We start from the raw sequence: 12,998 nt of genomic DNA, 5'->3' as shown, positions 1-12,998 counted from the left end.
GAGAAGCTGTACCAATATTGACATTTGCATTACAAACTTCAGACTTGGGGATATCAATTTTTAGTATGACCTGGCAAAACTGGATTTTAGTAATAATGTACATATCCATCTAGACAATAAAATGAAACCAGATAAATAAGCCTGCACTTAATATCAGTAGGAAATAAATGTAGGAAAAAGTCACCTAAAAGTACAAAATAATAGTATCCATCACCATCAAATCCTGAGAACATGTACTAATGGAAACCATTAAGAATAGTCAATATCATGTCATTAAAATGTCTAGGAGTGGAGGAGCTTCAAGATGGCAGAAGACTAAGACGTGGAGATCACCTTCCTCCCCACAACTATATCAGAAATACATCTACATGTGGAACTGCTCCTATAGAACACCTACTGAACGCTGGCAGAAGGCCTCAGACATCCCAAAAGGCAAGAAACTCCCCCACGTACCTGGGTAGGGCAAAAGAAAAAAGAATAAACAGAGACAAAAGAATACGGACAGGACCTGCACCAGTGCGAGGGAGCCGTGAAGGAGGAAAGGTTTCCACACACTAGGAAGCCCCTTCACTGGCAGAGACGGGGGTGGGCAGGGGGGGAAGCTTCAAAGCCATGGAGGAGATTGCAGCAACAGGGGTGCGGAGGTCAAAGCAGAGAGACTCCCGCACAGAGAATCGGTGCCGACCAGCACTCACCAGCCCGAAAGGCTTGTCTGCTCCCCCGCCGGGGCGGACGGGGCTGGGAGCTGAGGCTCAGACTTAGGAGGTCGGATCCCAGGGAGAGGACTGGGGTTGGCTGCATGAACACAGCCTGAAGGGGACTAGCAAGCCACAGCTAGCCGGGATGGAGTCCGCGAAAAAGTCTGGAGCTGCAGAAGAGGCAAGAGACTTTTTCTTCCCTCTTTGTTTCCTGGTGCGCAAGGAGAGGGGATTAAGAGTGCGGTTTAAAGGAGCTACAGAGATGGGCGCGAGCCGAGGCTATCAGCGCGGACCACAGAGACGGACATGAGACACTAAGGCCGCTGCTGCCGCCACCAAGAAGCCTGTGTGCGAGCACAAGTCAGTCTCCACACCTCCACTCCTGGGAGCCTTTGCAGCCCGCCACTGCCAGGGTCCCGGGATCTAGGGACAACTTCCCCAGGAGAACGCACGGCACACCTGAGGCTGGTGCAATGTCATACCGGCCTCTGCCACCGCAGGCTTGCCCCGCATTCCGTACCCCTCCCTCCCCCCAGCCTGAGTGAGCCAGAGCCCCCGAATCAGCTGCTCCTTTAACCCCATCCTGTCTGGGCGAAGAACAGACGCCCTCAGATGACCTACACACAGAGGTGGGGCCAAATCCAAAGGTGAAAGCAGGAGCTGTGTGAACAAAGAAGAGAAAGGGAAATCTCTCCCAGTAGCCAAAGAAGCAGTGGATTAAATCTCCACAATCAACTTGATGTACCCTGCATCTGTGGAATACCTGAATAGACATCGAATCATCCCAAATTGAGGAGGTGGACTTGGAAGCAACGATATATTTTTTTTCCCCCTTTTTCTCTTTTGTGACTGTGTATGTGTACACATCTGTGTGTGATTTTGTCTGTATAGCTATGCTTTTACCATTTGTCCTAGGGTTCTGTCTGTCCGATTTTTGTTTTTGAGGGTGTTTTTAGTATAGTTTATAGCGCTTGTTATCATTGGTGAATTTCTCTTTTGGTTTGGTTGCTCTCTTCTTTCTTTCTTTAATTACTTAAAAAAATTTTTTTAATAATTACTTTTTATTTTAATAATATTATTTTATCTTCTTCTTTCTTTCTTTCTTTTTTATCTCCCTTTTATTCTGAGCCGTGTGGATTACAGGCTCTTGGTGATCCAGCCAGGCATCAGGGCTGTGCCTCTGAGGTGGGAGAGCCAACTTCAGGACACTGGTCCATGAGAGACCTCCCAGCTCCATGTAATGCCAAATGGCGAAAATCTCCCAGAGATCTCCATCTCAACACCAAGACCCAGATCCACTCAATGACCCGCACGCTACAATGCTGGACACCCTATGCCAAACAACTAGAAGGACAGGAACACAACCCCACCCATTAGCAGAGAGGGTATCTAAAATCATAACAAGGCTGCAGACACCCCAAAACACACCACCAGCCGTGGACCTGCCTGCCAAAAAGACAAGATCTAGCCTGATCCACCAGAACACAGGCATTCATCCCCTCCACCAGGAAGCCTACATAACCCACTGAACCAACCTTAGCAACTGGGGGCAAACACCGAAAACAGTGGGAACTACGAAACTGCAGGCTGTGAAAAGAAGACCCCAAACACAGTAAGGTCAGCAAAATGAGAAGACACAGAAACACACAGCACATGAAGGAGCTAGGTAAAAAGCCACCAGACCTAACAGATGAAGAGGAAATAGGCAGTCTACCTGAAAAAGAATTCAGAATGATAGTAAAGATGATCCAAAATCATGGAAATAGAATGGAGAAAATACAAGAAACGTTTAACAAGGACCTAGAAAAAATAAAGAGAAAACAGTGATGAACAACACAATAAATGAAATTAAAAATTCTCTAGAAGGGATCAATAGCAGAATAACTGAGGCAGAAAACGATTAAGTGACCTGGAAGATAAAATAGTGGAAATAACTACGGCAGAGAAGAATAAAGAAAAAAGAATGAAAAGAATTGAGGACAGTCTCAGACACCTCTGGGACAACATTAAATGCACCAACATTCGAATTATAGGGGTCCCAGAAGAAGAAGAGAAAAAGAAAGGGACTGAGAAAATATTTGAAGACATTATAGTTGAAAACTTCCCTAATATGGGAAAGGAGATAGTTAATCAAGTCCAGGAAGTGCAGAGAGACACATACAGGATAAATTCACAGAGAAACACGCCAAGGCACATATTAATCAAACTATCAAAAATTAAATAAAAAGAAAAAATATTGAAAGCAGCAAGGGAAAAACAACAAATAACACAAAAGGAAGTCCCCATAAGGTTAAGAGCTGAACTTTCAGCAGAAACTCTGCAAGCCAGAAGGGTGTGGCAGGACATATTTAGAGTGATGAAGAGGAAAAACCTACAACCCAGATTCCTCTACCCAGCAAGGATCTCATTCAGATTTGACGGAGAAATTAAAATCTGTACAGAGAAGCAAAAGCTAAGAGAATTCAGCACCACCAAACCAGCTTTACAACAAATGCTAAAGGAACTTCTCTAGGCAGGAAACACAAGAGAAGGAAAAGACCTACAATAACAAACACAAAACAATTAAGAAAATGATCATAGTAACATACATATCAATAATTACCTTAAATGCAAATGGATTAAATGTTCCAATCAAAAGATATAGACTGGCTGAATGGATACAAAAACAAGACCTGTAGATATGCTGTCTACAAGAGACCCACTTCAGACCTAGGGACACATACAGACTGAAAGTGAGGGGATGGAAAAGATTTTCCATGCAAATGGAAATCAAAAGAAAGCTGGAATAGCAATTCTGATATCAGACAAAATAGACTTTAAAACAAAGACTATTACATGAGACAAAGAAGGACACTACATAATGATCAAGGAATCAATCCAAGAAGAAGATATAACAATTGTAAATATTTATGCATCCAACATAGGAGCACCTCAATACATAAGGCAAATACTAACAGCCATAAAAGGAGAAATCGACAGTAACACAATCATAGTAGGGGACTTTAACACCCCACTTTCACCAATGGACAGATCATCCAAAATGAAAATAAATAAGGAAACACAAGCTTTAAATGATACATTAAACAAGATGTACTTATTTGATATATATAGGATATTCTATCCAAAAACAACAGAATACATTTTCTTCTCAAGTTCTCATGGAACATTCTCCAGGATAGATCATATCTTGGGTCTCAAATCAAGCCTTGGTAAATTTAAGAAAATTGAAATTGTATCAAATATCTTTTCCAACCACAATGCCACGAGACTAGATATCAATTACAGGAAAATATCTGTAAAAAAACACAAACACAGGGAGGCTAAGCCATACACAACTAAATAACCAAGAGATCACTGAAGAAATCAAATAGGAAACCAAAAAATACCTAGAAACAAACGACGATGAAAACACGACGACCCAAAACCTATGGGATGCAGCAAAAGCAGTTGTGAGAGTGAAGTTTACAGCAATACAATCCTACCTCAAGAAACAAGAAACATCTCAAATAAACAACCTAACTTTGCACCTAAAGCAATTAGAGAAAAAAGAACAAAAAAACCCCAAAGTTAGCAGAAGGAAGAAATCATAAAAATCAGATCAGAAATAAATGAAAAAGAAATGAAGGAAATGATAGCAAAGATCAATAAAACTAAAAGCCGGATCTTTGAGAAGATAAACAAAATTGATAAACCATTAGCCAGACTCATCAAGAAAAAAAGAAAACTCAAATCAATAGAATTAGAAATGAAAAAGGAGAAGTAACAACTGACACTGCAGAAATACAAAGGATCATGAGAGATTACTACAAGCAACTATATGCCAATAAAATGGACAACCTGGAAGAAGTGGACACATTCTTAGAAAAGCATAACCTTCCGAGACTGAATCAGGAAGAAATAGAAAATGTGAACAGACCAATCACACATGGTGAAATTGAAACTGTGATTAAAAGTCTTCCAACAAACAAAAGCCTAGGACCAGATGGCTTCAGAGGCAAATTCCATCAAACATTTAGAGAAGAGCTAACACCTGTCCTTCTCAAACTCTTCCAAAATATAGCAGAGGGAGGAGCACTCCCAAACTCATTTTATGAGGCTACCATCACGCTGATACCAAAAGCAGAGAAAGATGTCACAAAGAAAGAAAACCACTGGCCAATATCACTGGTGAACATAGATGCAAAAATCCTCAACAAAATACTAGCAAAAAGAATCCGACAGCACATTAAAAGGATCGTAAACCATGATCAGGTGAGTTTTATCCCAGGAATGCAAGGATTCTTCAATATACACAAATCAATCAATGTGATACAGCATATTAACAAATTGAAGGAGAGAAACCATATGATCATCTCAACAGATACAGAGAAAGCTTTTGACAAAAGTTGATATGTAATTATGAGGAAAACCCTCCAGAAAGTAGGCATAGAGGGAACTGACCTCAACATATTAAAGGCCATAGATGACAAACCCACAGCCAACATCGTCCTTAATGGTGAAAAACTGAAACCATTTCCACTAAGATCAGGAACAAGACAAGGTTGCCCCCTCTCACCACTATTATTCAACATAGTTTTGGAAATTTTAGCCAAAACAAGCAGAGAAGAAAAAGAAATAAAAGGAATCCAAATCAGAAAAGAAGTAAAGCTGTCACTGTTTGCAGATGGCATGATACTATACATAAATAATCCTAAAGATGCTACCAGAAAACTACTAGAGCTAATCAATGAATTTGGTAAAGTAGCAGGATACAAAAGTAATGCACAGAAATCTCTTGCATTCCTATACACTGATGATGAAAATCGGAAAGTGAAATTAAGAAAACACTCCCATTTACCATTGCAACAAAAAGAGTAAAATATCTAGGAATAAACCTACCTAAGGAGACAAAAGACCTGTATGCAGAAAATTATAAGACACTGATGAAAGAAATTAAAGATAATACAAACAGATGGAGAGATAGACCATTTCCTTGGATTGGAAGAATCAACATAGTGAAAATGACTGTACTACACGAAGCAATCTACAGATTCAGTGCAATCCCTATCAAACTACCACTGGCATTTTTCACAGAACTCAAACAATAATTTCACAATTTGTATGGAAATACAGAAGACCCCGAATAGCCAAAGCAATCTTGAGAAAGAAAAACGGAGCTGGAGGAATCAGGGTCCCAGACTTCAGACTATACTACAAAACTACAATAATCAAGACAGTATGGTACTACCACAGAAACAGAAATATAGATGAATGGAACAGGATAGAAAGCCCAGAGATAAACCCAGGCACATATGGTTACCTTATCTTTGATAAAGGAGGCAAGAATATACAGTGGAGAAAAGACAGCCTCTTCAATAAGTGGTTCTGGGAAAACTGGACAGCTACATTAAAAGAATGAAATTAGATCCCTCCCTAACACCATACACAAAAATAAACTCAAAATGGATCAAAGACCTAAATGTAAGCCCAGACACTATCAAACTCTTAGAGAAAAACATAGGCAGAACACTATGTGACATAAATCACAGCAAGATCCTTTTTGACCCACCTCCTAGAGAAATGGAAATAAAAACAAAAATAAACAAATGGGTCCTAATGAAACTTCAAAGCTTTTGCACAGCAAAGGAAACCATAAACAAGACCAAAAGACAACCGTCAGAATGGGAGAAAATATGTGCAAATGAAGCAACTGTCAAAGGATTAATCCCCAAAATTTATAAGCAGCTCATGCAGCTCAATATCAAACAAACAAACAACCCAATCCAAAAATGGGCAGAAGACCTAGATATACATTTCTCCAAAGAAGATATACAGACTGCCAACAAACACATGAAAGAATTCTCAACATTATGAATCATTAGAGAAATGCAAATCAAAACTACAATGAGATATCATCTCACACCAGTCAGAATGGCCATCATCAAAAAATCTACAAACAATAAGTGCTGGAGATAGTTTGGAGAAAAGGGAACCCTCTTGCTGGTGGGAATGTAAATTGATACAGCCACTATGGAGAACAGTATGGAGGTTCCTTTAAAAACTAAACATAGAACTACCATATGACCCAGCAATCCCACTACTGGGCATATACACTGAGAAAACCATAATTCAAAAAGAGTCATGTAGCACAATGTTCATTGCAGCTCTATTTAAAATGGCCAGGGCATAGAAGCAACCTAAGTGTCCATCAACAGATGAATGGATAAAGAAGATATGGCACATATATACAATGGAATATTACTCAGCCATAAAAAGAAACGAAATTGAGTTATTTGTAGTGAGGTAGATGGACCTAGACTCTGTCATACAGAATGAAGTACGTCAGAAAGAGAAAAACAAATACCGTATGCTAACATATATATATGGAATCTAAAAATCAAAGAAAAAATATGGTCATGAAGCACCTAGGAGCCAGACGGGAATAAAGACACAGACCTACTAGAGAATGGAGTTGAGGATACATGGAGGGGCAAGGGTAAGCTGGGACAAAGTGAGAGAGTGGCATGGACATATATACACTACCAAATGTAAAATAGACAGCTAGTAGGAAGCAGCCACATAGCACAGGGAGATCAGCTTGGTGCTTTGTGACCACATGGAAGGATGGGATAGGGAGGATGGGAGGGCAGGAGACGCGAGAGGGAAGAGATATGGGGATATATGTATATGTATAACTGATTAACTTTGTTATAAAGCAGAAACAAACAGCATTGTAATGCAATTTTACTCCAATAAAGATGTTAAAAACAAATGTCTAGGATTAAAGGAAATACTAAACACACACACAGGCAGACCATAGAGGCTAGACGCTTGCAGGAACAGGAAGTAAAATTATTTTCTGTACAGGGATGTTGAAGGGTTTTAAAATATCTTTCACTGAAGTGTAATTTAAAAGCCCACTTTCCCAGAGAGTTTAAGGGGTAAAAAGTTCATTTTAGCGCAAGTTTGTTATACTATTCTGAGCCACTATGTAAGTATGTGTATCTACCTATCTATCTATCTACTAAAACAAAATAATGTGAACAATCTAGATGTCCAACAATAGGGGATTGACTAAATTATAGTATTTGATTCATGTAACTTTTAAAGTATGATAAAGATTCATATTTACAGAGGAGGAAGGACATTCATGATATACTGCTCGGAGATGAATAGCAGGCTTTGGAATTCTCCACCTATTTTGAGTTTTGTGAGTTATTTTTGTAACCATAGAAATAATGTCTGGAAGTAAATACACCGAAGTGATAAAAGGCTATGATTGGTGAACGTCAAGTGCTCTTAAAATTGTGTAATAATTTAAATAAAAATGTTGCTGAATTTGATTACTTTTTGATGGCAGTATTGAAAGTAACTCAGCTTAGTTTTAATAGATATAAACTTCCCATAAGCTGCTGTCATGCCACCATTGTCAATATAATAAAATGGTCAAAAAAATCATTGCCTGTTTTTTTGATTTTAAAAAATGTTTCCAATGTGTTCTCTGAAGGCAAAAAAACAAAAACAAATAAACAAAACCTATTACACCTCCCCTCCCTCCAAAAAAGCCTGAAATTGATGGGAATACAGAGAAAGATTTAAGGAAAATAGAATTTTTGGTTATGGAGCAGCAAGAGAGACCTGAGGGGTGGTAGGTAAAGGAAGAGGAAGGATTATTACGATTTTTTAGATGTTAGGGTTTGTAGATACTATGTTTTCAACATTAAATACTCTTTTAGCACTCACCAATTTCATCAAAGTAATAAGGAAAAAGAAGTCTTTGGATCACGTTCTCTATGTCATTTGGTTATTATTCATCTAAACGTAAGTTACAAACACAAGAAGTCTCCTCACTCTCTGATGTCCTCTCCTTTTTTTGCAACATTCTTAGGGGAAGCAAGACTTAATTGCAATTGAGTATTTGTCACTAAGTTAGGTGCTTGGAGCCAAGAGATGGAGTTAGAAAAGCAGAACCATTTTTCTCTTTCCTGGGACTTAATGTGATGTCATCTACTTCCTCAAGTGGTGAATTTGTTTCAATTGTCTAGCAATTCTTTCTCTCTCAGAAAGTGCCAGTGAGCGGTGAGTTAGGGGAAGCTTCACACGGTTCTGCTAAACATTTGATTCAGGGCAGGCTCTGTGAGAGATGTGCTTCTCATTATTAAGAGATCTATTGCTGGAACATGCCAAGATTAAAATTTATCATGATGTGAGTCTAGATCTATGGATTAGCTGCACCTAAGAAAGAAATAAACTGGAGCCAAACTCCTAAGAAAGATAAATTATTCCTTGATTTCACTAAAGCACATTTATTGATCTTGCGAGATTTTTCTTTCCTTTTTTTGAATCGCTATTTTAATTTGATGTTAAGTTCACAGAGTAACTTTTCTGGGGATGAACTGCACTGAAAATATATCATTCTATTCTGTGTGCCACTTCAAACTCAGTACATAATTGGAAACGGAGGGGAAAAAAATTAAAGAGCATTTGTTCTCTCACTTTGTTGTCTGTATTACTTATGAGGAAGGATAATTAATCTGGAGAATACCATATCAGTATCATTCAGTCCTTCTCACAGTTAAAAAGATGAATGTGAAATCCTAAAGTTTGATTGTGTTTCACTGAAAATGTTGTTATGAATTGTTTCAAGGTTTCAATGAAGTTAATTTCTCCTTACATTAGAGAAATACAGAAGTTTTCATAATAAGTTATTCAGTCTTACTACAAAATGAGGAAATCCTCGTGAGCCTATATAAAAGACTAATTTTACGAATCAAGTTTATATTTGATTCTTAATAGTGAGAGGGTACTGCTATTGCAAAATGAAAAAATGTCACCTTAAAAAGAGTATAATTTTCAAGAATCTGCTTCCAAAACTCTCATACATACATGTTTTATATTCCGATACTTAAGTATCATCAGTCAAACCCAAATAATAGACCCTGCTGGGACAGCCTTCACTAAGCCTAGCCTTCCCCTGTTCTATATAGAGAGCTTTATATATGTGGAGCTGTTCTATATATATTATAAATGGAGATTTTCCCTATTGTTCTCTCTCTCTCATGCTCACTATATGTGTGTGTGTATAAACACACAACATATATACATATATAATATATATGCTAAATTCTTGATAACATTTTTATAAAATGCTACATAGAATGATGATTTATACAAAAGAATAAAGGCTTTGTTCAGCATAATTCAAACCACAGACTGAGAATAGGACCACCCATATGTTTTTTTACAATAAAATTGAAGAAATCAAGTAACCATAAAATATAAGGATAGATATATGCATATACATATATATATATATCCCTATATATACACGTATATACATAACATAAAAATAATATAGAGAGTTTTGACATTCAGTCCCAATTCTTCCTCACTAAGGAAATTATAATCATTCTTTGCAAATATATGTCTTGCATTCTCTGGGTTTCTTCTTTATTTTATTCATGTTCAGCAAGTCTCTCCTATGGCATTCTTATCTCATTCTGTTCTGGGATAGTCATACCCATTATAAAGCGTACATCATCATCTGCATCTCTGCACTGTGAATTATCAAATGCTCAAAATTCACTTTAGGTACAGTCTTTATAAGTTAGTTTATGCAGACTTGCTCTTCCTTGCAATGTGATTAATGCCAGCTTCATTTATTATCCATAATATGATGTATTTATTCATTCACTGTAAGAATTTTTGAGATCATCAGTGTCCTAGGAACCATTCTTTGTATTGAAGATAGATCAGTGAACAAGAGAAATAATATTTATGTATGGTTGGAAAGATGGAGCATTAACAAGTAATTTCACATAGCAGTGCATTCTAGGAAGAAAATAAAATAATGTCCTACAATGACCAGATAAGGGAGAAATGAAAACAGTAATATCACAGCATTAGATAGTTTGAGGTCTGAAGATTGATTGAAAAAATGAGGATTGGATAATAATGACAGTAAAGAGCATTCTAGAGGGAAAAGCAAGTGCAAAGTCCTTGAGGTGGAAAAGTGAGAAGGACAGTGTATCTAGAATGTAGGGAATAAGTAGGAGAGTAAAGTTGAAGTCAGAGAGGTAGGGAGGGTACAGATCCTCTAGTGTCTTGTTGACTCTGCTAAAGCGTTCGTATTTGATTCTAGAAGTATTGAGAATAGTTTTAGGCAAGGCAATGACATGATCTATTTGTAAAATAAATATATTTTGCATATTTGATATATTTGAAAAGACCATTGTACACTGAAGTAGTTAGGAGATTGTTGTAGTAATTTAGGAGATAATTCAGAGATAGAGCTGTGACTCAGAATATATTTGGAAGAAAAGTCATTAAAACATGGTGATTAACTGATCAGCAATCATAAACTAAGAAAGGAATTGAAGATAATTTTTTTTTTTTTAACCTGAGCAAATGAGTAGATAACATTGCCACTTACTGAGATGGTGAAGACAGGTGATTCAACTTACATCCCTGTCCTTAGCCAGGTAGCTTTCTATGACCAGAGTTGTCTTCATCTTGCATATGATCCCTTTGCCATGATCTGTGTTCCTTATGTTAGATCAAAGAAAGTGCATATTTAAGTAATTAGAGTTAGAAGAAACATTTTTATTGGGGTTAGAAATTTTAAATATCTAAATAAGGAAAATTTATTCTCCATGGGGAAAAAAGAAACAGGAGTATCATTATTAGATGGAATCACAATTAAAAACTCCTTCTCCAACCTACCCATACTAGAGGAATTCAAAAGTCACTTCTGTTTAAACATATAAGATGCTATATTAAATAAGCACTTCTTCATTGAAGTTTAAAGTCTTACTTTTTCAAATGATGCCATCCCATTTATTCAAATGTTGACAGCAAACAAAATGATCAAGTGTGAGATTATCTAAATTCAAGTCCTGGCACCACTATTCTAGCTGTTTGACCTTGGACAAGTTAATTCTGTTTCACTTTCATCAGCTGTAAAGGGTTATTTATCTCATACAGTTGTTTTGAAGGTTGAATGAGTACACACATGTGGAGGACTTAAAATTATTCATAGAGTAGGAACTCATCAAGCATTTTCTGCTATTGTTTTTATGTTATTTGTTTTGATATGTAACTGTAAATATATGTGTGTGTATATATACGTATATATATATACATACGTATACATACACACACACACACACACACACACACACACACGCTAAGAATGTCTGGTGGGACTAGATAATCATTAAACAGTTAATCAGAGATTAAAAATTCCACTGTAGGCAGTGGCAACTCGCTCAGCCTTGGATACTGATTCACAATGTAAGTTGTTGTTAACAGACTTTATTTTTTTAGAGTAAATTTTAGGTTCACAGCAAAATTGAGCAGAAAGTACAAAATGTAAATTTTCATCATCTGGTTTAAAGAGTAGGAGGGAAGTGTCAGGTACAGTTGTATAAGTTTGATGATAAAAATTGCTTAAGGGCATTTACATTTATCTTCTCAGTCAAAGGTCCTGAGTAAACATGGAGTTATGATACCCATATCACATAAGTATTATGAGAATTTTATGTGGTGGTATATATAAAATGTTAATCTTGGTGCCTAGCACATAGAAAAAACTCATTAAATATTATGTTTTTGATAGTGTTATAATGAGAAATGCATAACACTGGAGGTAGGTTCACGTTGTGGCTTTACCGCTAATTATCTCCTGAAGAAATTTGATCATTTTTCAAATGTTGCTTGGGGTGCAATTTTTTCTCTGCACAGTTGAGGATTTCTGGAGTAATAATATCATTTTATTACAGAAATAAGTTATACTTTACTGCCTACATTTTTGAAGCTTTATGGTGAACAATGAAACTAGGGAAGTTAAAAATAGGCAGAGAATTTGTTACTGAAAAATTGGATTTGTCTACATTCGATTGTTTTAAAAATGGCAGTTTATGATACACATCAGCAAACTAAAGCCTCTGAAAAGTCCTGCAGTAAAGAAACCTCTTTAAATTTGCCTAATGCAGCTTTCTACAACATGTGCTGACTAAACTCTATTTCAAATACCCTTGTTAACGCCCTGAGGCATTAATTACTACTTCAAGGAACAAATTAAGGGAGATATGAATGTAGGTGGTACATTATTTGTATCAACTTTTTTATTCAGTGAAAACAATAAGCTTTTGAAAGAGAATGTCCATTAAGTCTATATACACTGAATAATTTGGCCAGTCTATGGGTGTTTGTGCACATGCCTATCTCTGACTTTTTAAAAAAGATTTTGCAGGATAATTGGGTTTCATATAGACATTTTTACTTCATGGTTTTGTGGTTTAAAAAATTATTTAAAATTCT

The 12,998-nt window shown here is 36.9% G+C and overlaps 1 protein-coding gene across 1 annotated transcript in view; it reads left to right on the top strand.

Moving 5' to 3' along the window:
• Positions 1-12,998, top strand: part of MDGA2 (MAM domain containing glycosylphosphatidylinositol anchor 2) — an 826,249-nt gene that overhangs the window by 223,001 nt on the left and 590,250 nt on the right. The window lies entirely within an intron of this gene.

The sequence above is a fragment of the Globicephala melas genome, chromosome 2 (genome assembly GCF_963455315.2).
Source record: "Globicephala melas chromosome 2, mGloMel1.2, whole genome shotgun sequence".
Lineage (NCBI taxonomy): Eukaryota > Metazoa > Chordata > Mammalia > Artiodactyla > Delphinidae > Globicephala > Globicephala melas.
Note: the sequence above shows the minus strand (reverse complement) of the source record. Positions and strands in the feature narration are given on the sequence as shown.